The 22342-nt window shown below is 43.3% G+C and overlaps 5 non-coding genes and 2 pseudogenes across 5 annotated transcripts in view; 4 read left to right on the forward strand and 3 right to left on the reverse strand.

Moving 5' to 3' along the window:
• Window positions 1-63, reverse strand: part of LOC138245025 (5S ribosomal RNA) — a 119-nt gene extending 56 nt beyond the window's left edge. The window contains exon 1 of the ribosomal RNA XR_011193641.1: window positions 1-63. This exon is cut by the window's left edge and continues 56 nt beyond it. This is a non-coding gene — a ribosomal RNA (5S ribosomal RNA).
• Window positions 64-600: 537 nt separating this feature from the next.
• On the reverse strand, window positions 601-719 carry LOC138218356 (5S ribosomal RNA; annotated as a pseudogene).
• A 1480-nt stretch (window positions 720-2199) lies between these two features.
• Window positions 2200-2364, forward strand: LOC138243595 (U1 spliceosomal RNA). Its single transcript, XR_011192250.1, has one exon. It is a non-coding gene; the product is annotated as a U1 spliceosomal RNA (small nuclear RNA).
• A 599-nt stretch (window positions 2365-2963) lies between these two features.
• LOC138218632 (5S ribosomal RNA) lies at window positions 2964-3082 on the reverse strand (annotated as a pseudogene).
• Window positions 3083-11470: 8388 nt separating this feature from the next.
• Window positions 11471-11543, forward strand: trnak-uuu (transfer RNA lysine (anticodon UUU)). Its single transcript has one exon. It is a non-coding gene; the product is annotated as a tRNA-Lys (tRNA).
• Window positions 11544-13745: 2202 nt separating this feature from the next.
• On the forward strand, window positions 13746-13817 carry trnat-ugu (transfer RNA threonine (anticodon UGU)). The gene has a single exon. It is a non-coding gene; the product is annotated as a tRNA-Thr (tRNA).
• A 3948-nt stretch (window positions 13818-17765) lies between these two features.
• On the forward strand, window positions 17766-17859 carry trnai-uau (transfer RNA isoleucine (anticodon UAU)). Its single transcript has 2 exons — window positions 17766-17803; window positions 17824-17859. It is a non-coding gene; the product is annotated as a tRNA-Ile (tRNA).
• Window positions 17860-22342: the final 4483 nt, after the last annotated feature.

Raw genomic sequence — 22342 nt, forward strand, 5'->3', positions numbered from 1 at the left:
ATCCTTGTTTAGCTTCCGAGATCAGACGAGATCAGGCGTGCTCAAGGGGGTGAGGCCGTAAGCGAGAGCAAGGCTCGCTGGCACCCTTCTTATTGAGAGGACAGCTCCGTCACCTCTTTTACGACGCTGCTTTTTTTCCCTTGCGTTTTTCTCTTCTTCCCACGTTCTCTCTCTTCACTGCCTTCGTCCCCGCTCTATTTCACTTCAGCCTTTCACTCTTGCTTCCTTCCAATGAGGACGGAGCTGCGGGAGAAAGGGCGCTATAGAGGATCGCTGTGGAGAGCTGCTGCTGTGCTTTGACATCTGAGCTCTGTGGAAAACGATCTCAATACAATTCTGAAAAACGCGACTCTCCGAACGCCAGCCGAACAAGTCTCCGCAGCCGAAGCGCTGTGTCTCTTTTCAGCTGGCGATAAACCTTTCCTCGATACTTTGCGGACTTGTTAAACTGTTCCTGATCAGAATAAAAAACGCTCACGCTAATACACAAGCACCCGTGTCTCGCCAAAGCTGACAAATAAACAGACGGACAAGCCGCACTGCACGTGTGAACAGGGGAATGAGCGAGCGAGCGGGGATAGGGCGCCTCCTGCGCTTAAAAGCTTACAGCACCTGGCATTCCCAGGCGGTCTCCCATCCAAGTACTAACCAGGCCCATTCCTGTTTAGCTTCCGAGATCAGACAAGATCAGGCGTGCTCAAGGGGGTGTGGCCGTAAGCGAGAGCAAGGCTCGCTGGCACCCTTCTTATTGAGAGGACAGCTCCGTCACCTCTTTTACGACGCTGCTTTTTTTCCCTTGCGTTTTTCTCTTCTTCCCACGTTCTCTCTCTTCCCTGCCTTCGTCCCCGCTCTATTTCACTTCAGCCTTTCACTCTTGCTTCCTTCCAATGAGGACGGAGCTGCGGGAGAAAGGGCGCTATAGAGGATCGCTGTGGAGAGCTGCTGCTGTGCTTTGACATCTGAGCTCTGTGGAAAACGATCTCAATACAATTCTGAAAAACGCGACTCTCCGAACGCCAGCCGAACAAGTCTCCACAGCCGAAGCGCTGTGTCTCTTTTCAGCTGGCGATAAACCTTTCCTCGATCTTTTGCGGACTTGTAAAACTGTTCCTGATCAGAATAAAAAACGCTCACGCTAATACACAAGCACCCGTGTCTCGCCAAAGCTGACAAATAAACAGACGGACAAGCCGCACTGCACGTGTGAACAGGGGAGTGAGCGAGCGAGCGGGGATAGGGCGCCTCCTGCGCTTAAAAGCTTTCTGAATTCTGAGTACGTACGGGATCCTCGGCCTTGCGCTTATAACAAAGTCCAAGTCCCTTTGCAGACAACAGCAGTTGTCACATGATTGTCTCTGAGGATGTGCGACAATGGCCAAGGAGAGCCCCGATCTGAGCTTGCGCTCACTTTTTGACCAAGACACAGGTGTGTGCTGATTGGTTGAGAGTTTGGCGGGCATTGGAGACCCACGTGGTATTACCACGCCCTGCGTGAGATATGAGTCACTTACTCTTGACACTTAGGAATGCAGTCCAGATGTCCATTTGGCACTCCCTAGACAGATAGGCGCCAATGGATGACCATTGATCATGATAGCCAGGCTTAGCTAAGTGCATCCCCATCTGGGAGCTGTCCCTTATCAAAAGAAAACATCTTAAATCAGCCTGCATGAATACTTTCTCTGTGGCTGCACCACAGAGATGGAAGGTGAGATGGGGCCTCATTTAGGACAGCATACCACCGCTTAATTCTGTCTTATTAACAAGCATTGCCACTACAACGGCATCTCTCCTGTCAAACTTCCTCCTGACGTGTTTGACAGGATCTGGGCTGTGGTGAACAGTGGGAAAGACGCCCTGTGGAGAGTGAGGAACATGAGGCTGTTCAAAGGCATCGAGGTCCCAGTCAAGGCAGCAGGTAGCCTGGCCCTGTTCATCACCCAAGAGAACTATTACCTCAGAGATCTGTGGAGAGAAGGGAGGGAGGAAGCAGAAAATCTGTGGGAAATTGAGAGCATAGGTCAATATCTCAAGAAACTGTGAAAAACATTATCATGTTTAAGTAAAGAATGTGATTTGCACCAGAAAAAAAAATTGTTGCTATGTAACTGGTACCGTGTCAAAATGTAATGAGATGTGATCATATATACTGTTTTAAGTATGTATATTAATGTAAAGCTTTCTAATTTGTGATGTCCTGTATTTTTTTGTGAAAAGAAAATAAAGTTCTTAAAAAATCGATTCACCCAGGGCGAGGCTCGGCCATTGCACTCCGGCTGTGCTGACCCCTGCGAATTCCCCAAATGTGGGAATCTCGACTGCATTATTTCTGGTAGTGGGGGACTGCGTTCGCGCTCTCCCCTGATGTGCTTGGTCCAATATCGGATACGGAAGAGCTATGACACCACGTGCTGCGATAGGATCCCAGTTCGAAAGCCACTGCTGGTTCCCAGTTTCTTTTAGTTAGAGGTCCGGAGAAGCATTTCAAGCTGGTTACACTACTCCTTCCGGACATTCATTCCCTTTTCAAAGTCAGTCGTTTTGCTGTAGTCTGCATTATTAAGGCCAATTTATTTGGTCATGGGGGCCTCGGTACTGTATGCTAATTCTCAAGACAGTTTCACCCGTTTTCTGATTGCTAGGTTCTGTACCAGTGCAGACATGTCAAACAGTGAATGGCTGTACCTCTATTGTATCCCTGCTCAATGAATGAAATCAGTAATAAATGAATATATGTATAGTTACACGAAAAACAAGTGGTTTATCGACTCATCTTCATTTGCAGATTTAGAGGCAGCTTCGATATTCGTTTTACAAACGGGTTTTTTTTTATATGGGTCAAACACATGCCATAGCAACAAAACATCTCTAGAGATGAGGCTATAGATCACCTTTCCATCCTCCAGGTTTTCCTCCCAAAGCCTAAGGCACCAACGGTGACCCCTGCTGGCCGAGAGAGCAAAAGCTTGCAGCACCTGGTAATCCCAGACAGTCTCTCATCCAAGTACTACCCAGGCCCAACTCCGCTTAGCTTTCGAGATCAGATGAAATCAGGCGCATTCAGGGTGGTGTGGCCGCAAGCGAAAGCCATGGCGCCTGACTCGCTACTTGAAGCTGTGTGTGGCTGGGGCTCTGTGCCCCCCGAGCGGGACTGAAGGATCGTTCGTGTGCAACTCTTTGGAAAGGAGCTTCTTTCCAAATCGCATTGCGTACCTGGATGTTGGCGAATGTGCTCCCTTGTGTTGGCTTGTCCCGCACTGGAGGAGAACAAACAAACTGCAAGGAGGAGCACAAGGCAAGTCTTCACAAGACAAAAACCTCCAGTGCACAGCACTCTGAAAACATTTCTGGGCTGTCGCGTGTTTATTTCAGCACATAAAGCGCAACAGTCCAACACGTCGGCCGGGCGCGCGGCGCCTCCGCCCTCTTGTGGCCTTGCGGCGTCAGAGCAAGAGGCTCCTTCTCGCTGCCTTTCCGCTGTGTTGCAGAGCCCCGAGAGGGAACCTGGAGCGCACACTTTGTGGGGGGCGGGTGACCGCGTTCGCGCTCTGCCCCCGGTCTCTTGCGCGAGTACTAAATCTCACGGCGCCAGCAAGCGGCCAGGAGACAAGTACAATATCGCGGGACAGGGGGGCCTTGTCATTGATTGTTACATATGAGACGGGGATTAGGAGGAGACTCCGACTGATTGGTAAAGGGGAACACTAACACCAGAGTGACACCCCCGACGTCTCTTTTTGAGAGATTTCTTAATGGCCATGGAGGGTCGGGACCTCAGTTTTACGCCTTCCCCGAAGGACGGCGCCTGTTTGTGCAGCAGAGTGTCGCCATCAGGATGCTGGGGCATAAGAAAGCCACACAGACCGCAGGGTGAGCGCTCCCTACTGGTCCCAGTCACACCTCTTGCAGGAGCAGTAGCAACCTGAGCTTTTCCGGGGGGAATCTCCCATCCGGGTGCCGGCTAGGCTCACACCTGCTGGGCTGCCGTGGGTGAGCCCAGTCAAGAGTCGCAGGGTGAGATCTAGTCATCGGGGAGAAACGATACAAGCGAAGGATTACTCGGCTCCCAGCACTTGAAAAGACCGACAAATGACTCTTTCCCGCTGGAGCTGAATGTACCTGCATGTGTCATGTCGTCTTCTTCCCCCGCCCCGCTGTGTTTGCTGTATTGTCTTTGAAGCCAGACCCCGAGACGAGACGGGCTGTCCTGTGCCCCAATTAACACTTTACAGGTGCCATTCCCCGGCATTGTGGCCATTGTCGGTGGTCACACGCGATAAGATAAGGTGGAGGAGAGCGGGGCATGCCCAGCGCCAGACATTCAAGGAGGGGGCTGTGCGAGGTGAGGTGAGGTGCGACACGCCGGAGCCCCGACGCTGCTAATGCGGAGCACTTGTTGAACTGGCATTGAAAGGACGTGTGCGCACGGAGCGAGCCTTCCCTGCGGCGGAGCGTGGAAACTCTCTCCCCGCGCTGCAGGAGTTGTGTGCGCTGCAGCGGTGCCGAGAGAACAGCACAGAAGACAGCAGGCTCTGGAGAGCGGGTAAGAGATGGAGCCTTGTGGGCAGGCGAGCAGGCCCGTTTTTTGGAAATTGCTGAAAAGGCTCCGGTGTTTGTTCGGTGTGTGGCAGGCGCACGATGCGAGCTTGCGTAGCCGGTCTGGTGTTATGCAAATGAGGCCGAATTGCGTCCCGGGACATGCTGCGAATGCGCATGGCGACTGCAGATGTGTAGGAAACGGCGCTTCCTCCTCGCCGCCCGCCGGGGCAGCGGAAAGGCAGCAAGAAGGAGCCACAAGAGGGCGGAGGCTCTGTGCATCTGGCCGACTTGTTCGACTGGTGCTGTTTCTGTTTTGAAATAAAACGCGCCAGCCAAAAAATGTTTTCAGTGTGCTGTGCACTGGAGGTTTTTGTCTTGTGAAGACTTGCCTTGTGCTCTTCCAGTGCGGGACAAGCCAACACAAGGGAGCACGTTCGCGAACATCCAGGCACGCATTGATTTCGAAAGAAGCTCCTTTCCAAAGAATTGCAAATAAACGATCCTCCAGCCCCGCTCAGGGGACACGGAGCCCCCGCCACACAATGCAACGGGAGTATAAATGATGTATCCCGCCAGCCATTCGACGATCATTTTTCATGGGTGAATATGGTTTTCTGGGGGGTTGCAATGTTGGTCTTTATTGGACATTCCTGGTGATTCTGACACGTGTTAAACACTCGCATTTCCTGCAATTATAAAAAGGGTTAAGTTTCGGTTTCGCTGACAAATCGAATCGACTTTCACGGAGAGAAGAAAGGAAACACAATGTTTCGGCTGTGGAGCTTAGTACCGATAACACTGCTGATATTGATGGAGTAGAAACAAGTGATGTATTGGCAGCTTTATCTGGGGCGAGAAGTCCTGGAACAACTACAAAAATGTTAGGATGCAGAGGAAGAAATATTTTCCACCTTACCTCACCCAATCCTGCTGCATTAACGAAGCTGAAGTTGGCTTCTTATTCGGCAGCTTCTTATTCGCGTTTTTCGTTCCACCTTATAAGATGCTACTGTGATGTTATGCCGCCTTTCGCTTGTAGATGGCTCTCTATAGTTATTTTTAAAAATACTAATCCGAGTGGATTACTGGACATAGCCTCAGTAAAGGGGAATATGTACATAATGATTATCCAAATTGCATTTTTGTATGAAACACATTTAAGAAAATCGAAAACCAATTTTCAAAACTCACAATAACACAAACTGGCATGTTAGACGACAAGTAAATAAGACAAAAGCAAACCATTCATTCACTGGCATTTTCTGCATATTTACCACGACCTTGCCTTCTGATTATTAAAAGTCTCAAAATCTTGCATTTTGCAAGAAATGTTAATATAGCAGTCTACAATGGGACATTTAGAACATGGCTTGTGAGAATATGGTTAACCAAAGATGAGCAAAGGGTGATGGCACTTTCTGCTTATTGCTATGACCCTCCCTCCTGATTATTAAATAGTCTCACAATTCTGCCACTGAGGTAATGTGACAAATTATGAAAATCATTAAGTATAAGAAAATTTACTGTACCATTTTTTAAATATGACCTTATGAACATGTAAGGATTAACAGTCAACAAAATAGCACCCCTTCTGCTGATTTACTTTTTCCCTCCTTCCTTGTCACCAGAACATCTTAATATTCCGACACTAAGGTAGGAGAGACAAAATCACTTATCATGTACATTTGTAATTACGACACGTCACTGTTGCATTTCTGCGTTGTGACATGTAATACCCACAGTGGAAATTCATAGTTGTGATTATAGGAATGTTATATATCAGGTGGGTAGCTGCGTCAGCATGCGTAGGCTGCAAAGGAACAAGTAAAGGATTATTCCATGTTGAAAAGAGAAGAAAGGAAACACACTGTTTCGGCTGTGGAGCCTTCTTCAGGTGTGAGAAAGACAGGGCAGTATGCAAAGATTATTATCCTTTTATCTTTGCTGATTGCAGTTTATCTTTGATGACAGAATCAAAGACGTTAAGGAATTTTTACACCTAATAAACAGACACTTTTTTTGAACACCCTTATTTACTGTTAACAAAAGAGCTGACACGTATTATGTGTGAAAAAAAGCTGCTAAACAGCTCGACCTGCTGCCCCCTCTGAAAGACACAGTCACTCATAGAATTATTGAAATGGCGGATGGTTTCAAAAGTACACTGGTAGAGCGCGTTAAGATGAGCAGATGCTTTTCATTGCAATTAGGTGAGTCTGTAATCGATTTGGCCAATTCACTCGTTTATGTTAGATATGAGTTTGAGGGTATGTCTCATGAGGACTTTCTGTTCTGTAAACCGCTACCATCAGGAACAGGAAAGCAAGAGCAATGAAAAGCTGCACAGCGCTGTGAAAGAAAATACAGAGAAGTGAAAGGCAGTCCTTTCTCTAAGGAGGTAGAAGAAGAGCGATTCCCCGTCGGGGAATCAAACCCCGGTCTCCCACATGACAGGCAGGGATACTCACCACTATACTAACAAGGAAGACATCGCCCTCTCTGACCCCAGGCATCGTGTCTTGACCCACCGTGCTGGAAGCCGACGCGTACTGTGATTCCTTTACAGAGCAGAAATGACAACCGAGGAGCCGAGAGATCATTTCAGCATTTCGCGTCTGAACGGAAAACACAAACGACCAACTCGGAATGACTTGCTTTTGACACTTTTCAAAGCGTTCTTTGTGCACAACGACTGCGCTGCCTAGCAGATACAAATGGGTTGTACAACTTCGATCTAGCAAATGCAAGAGGGCTAAGCCCCCTTTCTTTTAGCCCAGGTTCGATCTGTCTCCCAGAATCACCAGGGCGCACGCACACACACACCCGTGCCGTTGAAGTGCTCTGCTTCATTTCTAAGGGCAACTCAACATTCACTCCTACCCCGTGAAAAGAAAAAAAACAGCGTCCGCAGCAACAACAGCTCAGGTCTCTGCACAGGAGATAAGCTGCTCCCATCTCCTCTGCTCTGCGGCTCCTGCGGAGTGGAGTCCTGCCTGGAGCCGTGTTTGCAGGCGGCGGCTCCCCGCGCCTTGTCTGTGCGTCGTGTCCAAGAGCTCCTGGGAGGAAGAGAGAGCCCTCCCACTCGGGGGCTTTTCCACGGTCTGTGTGAGGAGGGGCAGGTGTGTCCAGTAGCTTATCTCGTTCTGTTGTCTCGCGATGTCTATTCACTATACTACATCCCTTCCTTTGTTATTTTTAAAGTCTATAACTTTATCATACAATTGTAACAATTTTATATCAACACACAGTAAACGGTTATTAACTATTACAACAAAATGTATATAAACCCTTTCATTTCTATTCAATACATTCATCTTTTTTACAACAATTTCTATACGTACCAACTCAAATTTTAGTTCAATTTCTACTTAAGTCACTTCTAAATATCACCTCATTTCTAGCAGTCTAAGCAACATCTACATAGATAACACAAACAAAATAGGGCAATTTAACATTTGGAGAGCTATGCAAGTCCTGTATTTTTAAATGTCTCTGTAATGAGCCAGTTTCCTGATAACCCTGCCACTAATGGTTGTTACTTTACTACTGGGTAAAGTTACTGGCTTTCCTACGGATGTACTCTCCACTGTCTGAGGACTCGGCACTTCCTGCACGTCAGAAAGTCCTGTATTCTCAGCATTTTGTGTTTCTGCAGATTCAAAATCAAGATCCAATGGAGGAGTGTTCAAAGATGTTTTACATTTCTCATTATTTTTTAGCCATCTTCCACATTAACTAACTCAAAGGAGTTACAAGAGGTGTTTCTCAATAACACATAGCGAGAGTCTTTGAGTGTCTTAAAGCTTTTTTCAGGTATCTTTGAAATCTTTCAATTTTGCCATTACATCTCGGATAGTAAGGTGATGCACGGATGTGTTTAATTCCACGATTAATTCCACAAGTTTAATTCCACAATAGTCAGAAATGATTCAAACAACTGTCCTATGAATTGCCTGCCATTATCTGTTACTACCTCTAGTGGATAACCAAATCGTGCAAAGATGTTCATCAGCTCTCTAATAACTGTGGCTGAAGATATGTCTGATACAACAACCGCCTCAGGTTTAGAAGTATAATAGTCTATGACAGTCAATATGTATTCATTCTGAATGGGACCTACCAGGGCAATGCCCAATTTTGTCCAAGGCCTTGGTGGTAATTCAAGTGGTTGGAGAGGTTGATCCTCCTGCAATGGCTGATTCAACACACAAGTGGAACAATTCCTGATTAGTCTTTCAACATCACTGTTCATGTTGGGCCAGTAAAAGTTGCTTCTCAGGTACTGTTTTGTACGAGCTACACTGTGATGAGTCTCATGTGCTATTTTCAGTGCTTGTCTGATTTTTGTTTTCGGTAACACAATCCTCTGTCTTCTTAAAAGCAGTCCATCATATGTAGATAACTCCAACCTACACCTGTGGTATGGCTGCAGTTCGTCTGGAATTGGATTAGGCCATTGTCCTTTTTCCACTATGGACATCAACAATTTCAATGTGTCATCTTCGTTTGTTGCTTGTTTAAGTTCCTCAAGTGTCAGTGCATGCAGTTCATAAGTGCTGATTGAAAGCACTCTATCAACATAGGTGTCTTCATAACCAGTGTCTTCTGTGTCTGGTAAAGGAAGACGTGACAATGAGTCTGCGACATTGGTTTTCCCTACTATGTGTTCAATTTTGTAATCATAAGGCCATAATCTCAATCCAAGTCTTTGTATCCTGGGTGGTAACAATGTTGCCTTTTTGGGATTGAACATATAAATGAGGGGTTTATGATCCATTTGAAGTGTGAACTTGCCTCCCCATAAATATGTCCTAAAATGTTCCACTGCCCAAACACAACCCAAGGCTTCACGCTCTATTTGTGAGTAATGCCTTTCTGTTGGGGTAAGTGAGCGACTTGCATATGCCACTGGTTTGTTCTGTCTATTTTCTTGTCTTTGTAGCAATACTGCTCCAAGTCCTAAAGGATTCGCGTCACTGATCACTACTGGTGGTGCATCTAGTTTGGAGTATGCCAGACATGGTTCAGTTACAAGTGCTCTTTTCAACTCGGCAATGGCTTTCTCAGTTTCCGATGTCCATTCCCACTTCTGTCTTTTCCTCGTTAGTTTTCTTAGAGGTTCTGATATGTCTGCATAATTAGGAATAAATTTCATCAAAAATCCACAAGTTCCTAAGAATGAGCGCAAAAGTGCAACATTCTCAGGTCTCGGCGCACTGCAAACATGCATAGTTGAATCAAGAGCACTTAAAAGATGCAAAAAGTTTCAAATAAAACAGAATTGAAAGACAGTCGAGTAAGGAGGTAGAAAAAAAGCACTTCCCCGTCTGGGAATTAACCACCGTCGCACGTGTGACTGGATACAAAAATAATAGATTAATTTGTGCCCAGTCTCTTGAAGCTTCAATGCGATTATTTTTCCTTCCTTATTTCTTCATTCCCATGCATTTACTCTATAGTAGAGGAAACGCGAAAGTGGGAAACTGCAGGCATTCGTCGTGAGTGGTGGATTGTGATCAGTGAGCATCTGGACAAGTCTGTTCCATTACCTTTTCCATTGGGGATGTAGCACAGCGGTAGAGTGCATGCTTTGCATGGATGAGGTCCCTGGTTCAATCCCTGGCATCTCCAGGTGCTTTATATTCACATCGCAATCTTCTGTTGAGTGAGAACTCTTTGCTCGTGTTCAGAGAGAGCCAGGTTTACACAATTAAATGCAGGCACACTCGACGTGCTGCAGAGTTGCGCTGCTGTTTTAAATGTACCTCATTTAGTTCTGTTAAATCTTAAATTATTTGAACTAATAATTTAGTTCAAATTCAGGAAATCCAGATATTGCTTCACACTTGTGGCTGTTGCAGAAAACACCTGTTGAAACTCACCCGGGATTTCCTGAGAGATCATTCAGCGAGCGAATCCTCCTTCTGAACTCCGCACTAAACTGAAAGCTTCACGAATTCCTCACTGCGTGTCCTGTACTGTTACAAGTGCTTTCGTGTAGATGTGAAACACTCCATAAACACACTTTGAACTTTTTCCATTTGTTAAGGAAAATGCAAAAGAGCATGACAAGTATTGATCGTATAAAATATCCATGGCACAACTCGAGAAAGTACTGAAGGACTACACATCGACTTTTGATGATTACAAGAGATTCAAGAAACACAATCGTCCGCAGCTGGGTTTGGATCCTGAACTCTAGAGTTAAAAGAACATAAGCAAAGGATATGACCAATAAACTCTCTGAATTGCCTTATAGTTTATGAAATAAAACAATTTCTTAATAAATTCTAACTGTTGATAGACGATTTATTGAATTTTAACAAAATCACAATTACAAACTTTTTCGGTTAAACTTTTATTCACATACTCTAACATAAATAAACGTTAGTGTCTTCCGGTGTGTGAGCCAATTTCTCCAACAAATATTTGTTAGTCTGTCGGGCTGTGCAAGGTGTTAAGAAATAGAATTTCGAAAAGACAGGCTCCCTAAGCTTAACATCAAGGCTGTTTTCTCTACAGAAATGCTCTTTAAATTTCAGCACTGTTGCAACTCCCTTTATAAAGGGTGTGCACACGTATACAACCAAGTCATTGAAATATTTTTTTAATTATTGTTCCAAAAAACGTTCCATTTGTTTTCTTTTTAATGTTGTTGATTAAAAGATTTTATTAAATGAGAAAAAAATCTGAATGTGAAAAAAGGTTAAATGCTATTGAAAAAAATCAGTAATGTGAGGAAAGATGGATTTTAGGAGCCCCTTACCTCCCCATGTCATGCTGTATTTCTCACTCATTCTACTGGGCGTGGTGCCGTCGCTTCATGATAAAGTCTGTCAGTGGTCATTCCAGATGGGTCAGGTATGACTGCTCTTCGGAACAAGAGACAGGTGACTTGCGAGGATCCCGACAGTGTCGACCTTCTTTCAGAGCCTGGATAGCTCAGTCGGTAGAACATCAGACTTTTAATCTGAGGGCCCAGGGTTCAAGTCCCTGTTTGGACAGTTGTGCCGTTCTTAAGTCTATTGTGAATGTCATTCTAAATAGTCTTTTATCTTTCACTCTTCTAGCTGTACTGTGGTTATTTTAAATGTCCATTACTTGTATTTACAGTAGTGTATTTAGCGTTTCATTTCACAAACCGAAAATGTTCAAGTAGATCTTGTCACTCTACTCACGTAATCATCTAAATTAAATCACAGTAGAGTACAGAACACGCAGTGAGGAGCTCACACAGTGAGTACTCTTGAATACGACAAGAGGAAAGGCACACTGCACATCTGCAGAACATCACGTCCGAGTTTACAGTGACAGCAGAGGTTGGAAGCGACGTAGTTTTTTAATACTCGCTCGCTGAACGATCTCTCAAGAAACCTCGGTGGAGATTTAACGGGTGTCTAATAATCACGTTCAAAAAGATGACGATAAGTTTTTTTTTTTTAACTAGGTAGCCTTAATGGCAACACGGTGTGAGTAGATCTTAAAGCAGCTGCAGACAGAGTACCCGTAATGGCAACACAGTGCTTTGAGTTCGGCTTTTCTTATTTCTTCTGCAGAACCAGTGGAATCGGAATATACTGATCCGCATAAGAAGCGCTTTCGGTTTCTGATCATTTTTATTGAGCGCTGCTCTAAGTACCACAGGCAAGATGACTGGTGGTCTAAGGCGTTGCGTTCAGGTCGCAGTTAACCCTGGAGACGTTTGTTAAAATCTCACTTCTAATAAAGAGGTCTTTCTCGTTAGAGTAGAAACGATAGAAGCCTTAAGCGGGAAACAAATCACAACATCTCGCATTTCACGTGTTTAATGTTAACTGTCTCAGTGGTTGCCTCGGTGATTGATGGCTCTTCTCCCTCGCAAGGTGACGGCAAACTTCTTCAGAGAGGGAGTCTCCCACGCACGGCTTTTCTTTATCAAGAGCTGAGACAACAGAAACAGACTTCCAACTGACATGAATTACTTCTTGAGCGTTTATGACTGTCTTTAAAAGCTGAGAGCAGGTGAAAAAGTCTTTGGAAATGAGGCAATGACTGCTGACAGTAAACAGAGCTGACGCTCAGCAGCAGACAAGCGCTCCTCGTTAGTACAGTGCTGAGTACCCCCTCTTGTTGCGCTGGAGACTGGGGTACGTTTCTGTGACAGGGCGCTGGTTTAATTTTTTAACAACCTGAGTTCACTTAAAAAAGTATGTACTGTGTACTACGTTTCGGACTAGATAGTGCGGTAGAATATGGAGATCATCTCCAGCTTTGAGCTCAACTGCAACAAGAAGTCATGCTAAATGTAGTATAGTGAGTAGACATCGCCAGACAACAGAACGAGAGAGTAGAAGGCGGGAATATATGGTGTAAGGGCGTGATCTGTGTAGTTAATAAAATAGTTAAAATAATATAAAAACGTCTCTAAATTTAGATACACAACATTTATGGCGACGAGAGATGAGTGCTTGACGGACTCAAAGCGAGCAGAACACTGCAGATTTTAGTATCGGGGCTCCCGTGCAGCGGATTTTCGCCAACCTCCCTGGAGAAAAAGGTACACATTAACAGACTGTAGCTGCCTTAGACGCTTACTTTACACCGCGGAGAAAAGTGGTTTTGGAACGGCATAAATTTAGGCAGAGAACTTAGTCTCAGGACGAATCTGTTGATGCTTTTGTGACTGCACTAAGAGAACTGGCTAAATCTTGTGACTTTGGAGTATTGGAAACTGACATGTTAAGAGATCAACTTGTGGAAAAATGTGCACCTAAGAGACTATAAATTGCTGCAGGAGGAAGGGCTGACTTTAGAAAGAGCTCTTACAGTCGCTAGAATTCATGAAGCAGCTCAAGCAGAATCAAGAATGCTTTCTGACCACAGTGACAAAGTGACACTGAACGGGGCGCTCGCTCAAAATTTACAAACAAAAGCCGAGCAGCAGGACGCAGTCATGCTAGAGAAATAGAAGAACAGGGGACGGCTGGCATTACATGTTACAGGTGCGGACTAACAACGCACAAAGCAGATGAATGCGGAGCGTGAACAGCAAAATGTCTACACTGCAAGAAAACAGGACATTGTGCACAAGTCTGCAGAACATCACGTCCGAGTTTAAGGACAAGTATCCCTTTTATTGTTGTTGCTGCCTCCAGTTTACATTTGGCGATGTAAACCAGATTCAGAAAAAAATAATTTGAACAACCTTATTCCCATGCTTCCTCGAAGGCGCGGTGGCCAAGTGGTAAGGCGTCGGTCTTGTAAACCGAAGAGCATGGGTTCAAGCCCCACCCGTGCCTGTTTCATTTGTCACCGCTTTCCTTCAGTTTCAAAGTCTTAAAAAAACTCGCAATGTAGGGATCTCAATAGTAAGAGAACATAACTGTCGCCAGTGATTAGTGTTCCTGCATATCCTGCCTTGTTTTTTAGTCGACAAAGCTTATCTCTCTTCACACCCATCTTCCGAATGATCGCCTCAGCATTGGGAAGGAACGTGCGCTTGGTACAGCCCCCGACTCCACGGTCTGATCACAAATAGATCGGGTGAGCTGTCAGTCCAGGTTGGAAGTTACGTTCGTAAGCACTTAAAATCTGATTTAGGAACGAGAAGACCATGCTTTTTTATACGAGTAAACGATAAAATAATATACTGCCTGCAAGACTATGTCAAGTTCAAGTTCAAGTCCAAGTTTATTGTCATTATACTCATACACAGGTATAAGGTATAACGAAATGCTATTTAGCTAGCTCTCGGACATAAGTAGTACAAAGAAAAAAACACAGCAACAATACAATTGTATAACAGAAGAAAGACAACAGCCGATGTGCATAAAACAACAACAGGCAGTATGCAAAACAACAAAAAGGTAACAGGTTATGTGCAAAAACATGCATCAAAAGAATGAAATAAAGGGATAGAAATGATGGGGAGTGAGCTTTTGACATGTATGGGAGAGGTAGATTTTCAATGTGTGTTTGGGTTTTTGGTAAGAAAGAAGGCACTGTGAGTTTCAGATCATAGGTGAGAGGTGAGGAGAGAGTGAGAGAGGCTGGGAGTTTAATAGTTTGATAGTGCGGGGGTAAAAACTGTTTCTGAGTCTGGTAGTCCGGACCCGAATGCTCCGCTACCGTTTTCCATGTCATGCTAAACGCCACAAATTGTGTTCGTCCAGTCGTATCAATCGTCCTAAAATTACGGAAAATCGGATGCGACTGGTGCAATCAGCACACATTTTTTCAGGATAGTCGAGCGGTTTAAAACAGCAAATTCACAGCTTCGTGTCTTTTAAGCTTTGTGTTTCACTCTCCAAACAGAGGCACGGGTTCAAATCCCACTTCCGACAGTCAGGCGTTTTACCCTGTCTTTTTTTACCTGCCTTTACACTGTTTCAGTCTTATTGTGCTCACTGACAATCACAGTACGAGGAAAACGGAGAAACTGCTTAGCAAAAACAGGGACAGAAAAAAGCTTCGTAAACACGTGAATGTGGTTAGCAGCAGTAAGGTATGCATTCAAACGTTTAAGGCAGATTTATAACAGCAGCAGAAGAAAGGTGCAGCCTTTGTGAGAATTCGCAGGTTTTTATGCTGCTTGGACTTCTTTCAAGCCTATGAAGTGACCCCCGTTTTATTTTCATTTTCAAACTTCAGAACCGAATAACAAAAAGGTTTCATGTGTGACAGCATTCCGTTGCAAATACCGGTTCCACGATGTATTCAGCGACGGGAATTAAATATTTTAGTGCTGGCTCAAATGCGAGGAATTTCAGAAAAACCCGGAAAAGCAACGCTTGCAGTAAATGACAAATTTAAAGCGTGTAGTCAGCATGAACAGAACAATGCAATGCTCTGTAAAAACGATCTGGAGCCGCAATTACTCTTTTATCTCGGGCAGTTCATTCCGATACGATGTTTCCGCAGAATAAATGAAATGCCAACTCCAAACATGTTGTTGCCATTATTGTTACTCCTGCTGCTGTAGTTTTAAGTTTTAATCAGTGGGTATGTAATGTTGTAAAGGGGCTGGACTACTTTGTTCAGTCCAAATTCCATTATGTGAATTTATGCTTTTTTAATATAAGCATTAACAATACAATGCGTGCTCAAAAACCGTTACTTATTAGCTTAAGAAGCGGCAGTGTTTTGACAAAGTGTGGTATTCGAACAGAAAATGCTGAAGTGTTTAATACTTGCTTGTGAGCAGATCTCCCTCGATTTAGACAAACTCTTGTTCGGCCGATGATTTCATATCAAAATCTGAATCAAGTGGAAAGAAAGCTGAATTACGCTGGGTACTGGGTATCACTGTTACGCCATCAGGTCATGCTAGGAGGATTGGGGGATCAAATTGACACAGAGGGACCCAATGTGGGGGCTGAACCCACAGTTCTGAGATTAAGAGATTCTTGCTCTATGGACTGCGCCTATATAACTCTTGTGCTACAGCAGTAATGTTTCTGGGTGTGGATGAACATGACATAATAGGTTGACAGCAGGAACACGTGGCCCACAGGCAGTGACAGTATCGCTATCACATTTGGCTGCAGTATATTGTGTTGAGAGCAGCAATAACGTTCCTGCAGAGATGGGAGTGCCTTTAATACAGCTTTTTTAATCGGACAGAGTAACAGGAACTGACCTAAAGTTTCGGCTGTGGATCCATCTCCACATGGGGGAAAGAGACAGTAAAATTGCGATGAAGAAACAGAAAGATTTGCTCGCTGCAAAGTAGGAAAGAGGTGGTCAGACACATAAAACAGCTTGGTGATAATTTGCAGCGACAGTTTTATGTTATTTAGTACACGATTTCTCTTCATGTTCCTTAAGATGTGTAATTTGTATGTTGGTTGTATGAGAACATGTTCTTCTAAAGTCCTGTCAATTGACAGAGGAGAGCTAGCTGGTGCAGTCGAACAAATCCGTGTCATATTTTTAAAATAGTTTAGCTAATGAGCAACGAGAGTATAAATGAATTCTCCCACCCTCCATTCGAAGATAAAACTCCATGTGCGAGTCTAAGTTTCCTTGAAGCTACTGATGTTCGTCATTATTGGACATTCCCGGTGATATTGATTAAGGAGCTCAATTTTTACTTGTTGTAGTTCAACATGTGCAAAACATTCGTATCCCCTGCAAATATCGGCAAGGTCAGTGATATTCTCAACAATTTGTGCCATTGCAATTCGTGCAATTCATGCCATACTTTTTCGAAATGTATTCTGACATGCCAGGATCATATTTAAAAAACTGGTGCCTTAAAATTTCTTGGACTTCAGGATTTTGATAGTCTGTTACATTGTCTTTCACACGTCGGTGTCAGAACTGTGAGACATTTTCATAATCGGGGGGAAGGCCGTAGCAATAAGCAGAAAGTGCATTCACCTTTTCTCAGTGTAAATCCGTGTTGTGGTGAGTTTTTAAAATTGGTTTGCGATTTTCTGAAATATATTCCATACAAAAATATAATTTGGACAGTCGCTATTTATTTGGATATTCCCTTTCAGTGAAGATGTCTGCAGTATTCCAGCCGGATTAGTACTGATCGAAGAGAGCCATCTACAGGCGAAAGGCGACATAACATCACAGCAGCACCATTTAAGGTGGAACGAAAAACACGCATAAGAAGCTGGCGAATAAGAAGCCAACTTAAGCCTCGTAGCAGACCCTGGGAGGCACGCTCAAAATAATCATCTTTCCCAGTACTTCAGAGTCATATTTAGATCGCTTTACTGCAATTTTATTTGACTGATGGGAGATGTGAAGCCATCGAACCTGTACTGCGCTTTCACATTGAAATTGAAGCCATTTCTCATGCTTTCTCTCAGTGTCCGGGCTGCAATTGCGTGTAAAGAAGGCGACTTGAAAATGAAACGTGTAATCACTTTACAGAGGGTCTTCACGACGGGGTGCGTCAGCTAGTTCTCCATTATTGTCAGTTTACTGGACTTCTGAAGAAACCTATCTACAATGAAGATACAAACTGCACGGTTTAAGGCACATGAAGATAAATCTGTTTGCTGATTGACTCAAAACATGTCGATACAAATAATCTGCCAGGCTGATTTACTTGTCCGACCACCTCCCTCCGTCCCCCTTTGCTGTTAGCACAATTCTTTCAGTTTCTTTTCTTGTATTTTCCTTGCTATTTTATTGTTCCTTTTCCCCAGGTGGAGATGGATCCACAACCGAAACCGTTTTCACCCTGTGTTTCTGCACCGTCAGTCTGTATGAAGAACAGAAGTTGCACAGCTCCAGTGGCGCAATCGGTCAGCGCGCGGTACTTATACAGCAGTGCACAGCAGAGTCATGCCGAGGTTGTGAGTTCAAGCCTCACCTGGAGCAGTGTCTTTCTCTACTGAGCGCAACTGTCGAGTTTAGATACTCTTAGATATTTGATGGAGATAAATTAACATCAAACGAACAAGTAACGATTTATTTCGAGTCACAATCAAAGAAGGCTCCACAGCTGAAACGTTGTGTTTACCTCTATTTTCAGCATGGAATAAACCTATACTTTTCCATTTGCAGCCCACACATGCTGTGATGCAGCTCCCTACTTAAATTACTATCAGCTGTATACCTCCAGTTGACCTGTACACAAATATATGAGAGGGGTCTACTGAGACGAGAGGAGCACTGAAGACTTGATAAAGCTCTCGCATTAGATTATGTGTTTATGTTGTTCCCCAGATTTGTTTTAATGTTCTTTTTCTTTTGAAGTTGTTGTGTTTGGTTGTTTTTTTATAGTTGCTAGACAACTACAGGGATTTACCTAGGTTCCCGTAAGACTTCTCGTTTTGTGTTTGTTGTGTTTTCGGGTTACAACAATTTTTTTTTTCTATTGATAGGACCCCACGCATTACTGTGGGACTAGTTAACTTTAGTTCATACATTGTACCTGAAATTACCACATAAACTACTACTGTACTCTGTTTTCCTTTTTTTTTAAAAAAAGGCAAACCTAATGTTTGTTTCTCCTTGCTTCTGATTGGTAGCTACAACGGGTCAGTTGCAACAAACTGGCTGCTGAAATTTGTCAGCAGCTCTGTAGCAAACCTGTTTTCAATTGCAACAAACCTAAAATAACAACTGCTCCCCATTAGATGTTACTAAAGTAGGAGACTAAGCAGACGAAGTGGAACAATAGATTACATTGGAACTGTCCTGAATGTAGTGGAAATAATATCGTCATTAAGTAATGAACAATTGCTTTCCAGACACTACAATTATTCACAAGGAATTTTATCAATACATATTTTATTAATAAAAGTGTAATATCTTAATAATGAAGTTTAATGTTATCTATATTAGTAGCTGTATTACAGGTAATGCATGCACAGACTTTATTATACTATAATGAATTTTCAGGTATCCCGGGGAGAGAACTGAAATGAAGGAAATACATATTTAAAAGGGGTGTAAGTCTTAAATGTGTTCGTTCACATAGGGGTGTTAATTGAATAGATTTGTTGTAATATTATTTGACTCTACACTTCTGTTTCTCAGGAGACAGCATTAATATCGGGGATTTGCGGATACAGATAATAAGTTGTACTATACAGGCAAATGTATGGTTACCTTAATGAAAAAAACTCTTATCATTAACCTTTTCAACATTATTATTTAAGACAGTCTTTCAGAACAGTATTCTCGTATTAGTGGCTATAGTCTAATGATAACGGTGGTGAAACAGGTGAAATGTGCGGAAAGAATTGGAGATGGAACAGGAGACTCATCCAATCGATAGAAAGCTTGGGTAGGACTGCACAAACACGATGCCAGTACTTAGTAGCGTCATTTAAAAAAATACGTGGTTTAACAATATCAACTGCTCTTCTGTGAGCTCAGCTCCACTACTAGTAATACATTGCCCAAATTTTCAAATTAGATACATGTGTTTTCTACATGTATATAATTGGTACTTTTTTTGTTTTAACTGATTTAAAATATAATCTTTATAAAACAGACAAAGGGTTTATGTGTCGCGCATGAAATTCACACACAAGTAAGGAAAGATATCGCGCTTAGGAAGAAATCCAGAGTGCAGACGCCGGCGATTGAAAACAACCACATACAGCCTGTATGTGCTCTACCACTGAACTAAACTTCTGACAACTACTGTATCTTTATCTGCAGCACTTTCTTTTAGGAAGAGTGAGGAGTCTACAAGCCTAGAAAATAAGACAACTAAGTGAAAGATAAATTTTCACTTCTTGATTAAAGAACATAAAAAACACCTTTCTTCCAGCCAGATTCAAACCAGAGAGAAAAGAGTTCCCAGCTGTTTCCACTATATTCCTCCGCTCTTACAACTGAGTTATCGAAAACACAGGAAGCCCACCTTTTGTCTTACATAAAGCACAATGTAGTGCAGTGGTCCTATTTATTTAAATCCCAGTTCGAAATCAAATCTCATTCCCATAGTCCTGTTTAGTTTGAATTTAAGCAGTTGTAGCAGCAATACTTGGTAATAAGACAGAATTAAGCGTTGCTGTGCTTTCCTAAATGAGGCCCCATCTCACTCTCCATCTCTGTGGTGCAGCCACAGAGAAAGTATTCATGCAGGCTGATTTAAGATATTTTCTTTTGATAAGGGACAGCTCCCAAACAGGGATGCATTTAGATAAGCCTGGCTATCATGATCAATGGTCATCCATTGGCGCCTATCTGTCTAGGGAGTGCCAAATGGACATCTGGACTGCATTCCTAAGTGTCAGGAGTAAGTGACTCGTATCTCACCTTGATCAACCAATCAGGGATTTGCAGGGCGTGGTAACACCACGTGGGTCTCCAATGCCCGCCAAAATCTCAACCAATCAGCACACATCTGTGTCTTGGTTAAAAAGGGAGCGCAAGCTCAGATCGGGGCTCTCCTTGGCCATTTTCGCGCATCCTCAGAGACAATCACATGATAACTGCTGTTGTCTGCACTGGGACTTGGACTTTGTTCTAAGCGCGAGGCCGAGGATCCCATACGTACTCAGAATTCTACCAACGTGAATGCTCCGCTTGATCAACGGCAGCCTACAGTTGGACCCTCGTCGACAACCTGAATAGCTTATTCAGTAGCAGCGCTGGTCCGGGAACGAACCAGCTTCTTCCCGGGCAAAAGAGTGACTTGTGCGGACTCGCGGTCACACTCTGTGCATAGATACTTTCTACTAGCCAGCTGGACTGCTGGTAGATCCCCTCGGAGCAATGACTGCCCTGCGCGTTGCAGTTAGATTCCTCCGCCCGTCCAACTCCGAGCTGCACCTCTACTGGTTGGCCGGTAGCCAGAGGACGCCGGGACAACGCCCATTGGACAACCACTGGAACCAAGGCTGCAACAGAGCCTGTCAGCTGGTTTGGTGTTCGTGCCGGGAAATTCCAAATCCATACACAGTGGATAAGTAAACCCCATGTCCTACATTGCGTCTCGAGAATTCAATTGTACCTCAACACAAGTTGTTATCAATTTAATTCACGAGTATTGCATTTACTTCCGAGTTTAGAGTAACAGTGGGTAATAACGCTGATTAGCGATTTTGTAACCGAACGATATATATTGACATATATTCTCTGTTGTGTATCTCTTTGTGTTTGCATCTCTTCGAGATTATATACCTTGTATATTGATAATCCTCACAGTAAGGTCTGCCGCTTGTATCCAGGCAGACTGGTATATGTTTGGTGCACAATTTATATTAATAACTGTATCTCGTGTATTGAACATGTGTGTGTGCGTTGTTAGTTGTTCTGACGATTGATTTTCTAAAAACCACAGCGAACCACCTCGTGATTACTGCTACATGAATAATTGTCTCAGTAAACCCATCAAACCTGTACACAGCTAAGGAAGAGTAGCTCGGAAAATACCCAACTCAACAAGCGAGCGCATTGGTTGCTCTTGCTCTTAATGCAAGGAGCTGTTTTTTATTTCACATTCATCATTATTATCCAAAAACAGCTGCACAACTGGTCGCATTTGTGATTATGTCACTTCTCTGCAAAACTGGAAACTACTGTAGGTTTATGTAGCGCCAATACATTTAGCTGCTACTCCTGCTGCTACTCCTTCGTCCTGTTTTTAAAAAAAACATAAACAATTTTCTAATGAACAACTCATGAATTATTGCCAGGATCTATATTTAGCGTTTGGTAGTGATAACACTGCAGATATTGATTGAGTAGAAATTCATGATGTATTAACAGCTTTATCTGAAGCGAGAAGTCCTAGAACGCCATCTATGAAGTTTTAGGATTCATACCAAGAAATGCCTTTTATTTCCCACCCCAACTGCTGCTTTGGCATTACACATTATGTGAACATTACCAGTTTTGGTAGCTTCTGGGCACGATTTTTCTAAATTGAAACTTATTACAAAATTCTTGTAAATCAGGACTAATTTTAATATCAAATGAAATTACTACAGAAGAAAAGGCTTAACTGAAATATGAATAAGACTATGCAAGCCTAAAAAGTAGAACAATTCAATTTCTATAACTTATTTTTAATTTTTTTAGAAATTGGCTCACACACTGGAAAAGACTAACGTTTCTCTTTGTTAGAGTATGTGAATAACAGTTTAACCCCAAATGTTTGTAGTTGTGATTCTGTTAAAATTCAATAAATCGTCTATCAACAGTAAGAAATTATAAAGAAAGAAAAAAAATGTTTTATTACATAAACTATAAGACAATGAAGAGAGTTTACTTCGCTTTTTTTCTTTTGACTTATGCGTTCAGGATCCGAACCCATCTGTGGACGGTTGTGTTTCTTGAATCTCTTGTAATCATCAAAAGTCGTTGTTTTGTGCTTCAGTTTTTTCTCGAGTTGTACCAT

This window comes from Lepisosteus oculatus, chromosome 14 (assembly GCF_040954835.1).
Source record: "Lepisosteus oculatus isolate fLepOcu1 chromosome 14, fLepOcu1.hap2, whole genome shotgun sequence".
In the NCBI taxonomy this organism is placed as follows: Eukaryota; Metazoa; Chordata; class Actinopteri; order Semionotiformes; family Lepisosteidae; genus Lepisosteus; species Lepisosteus oculatus.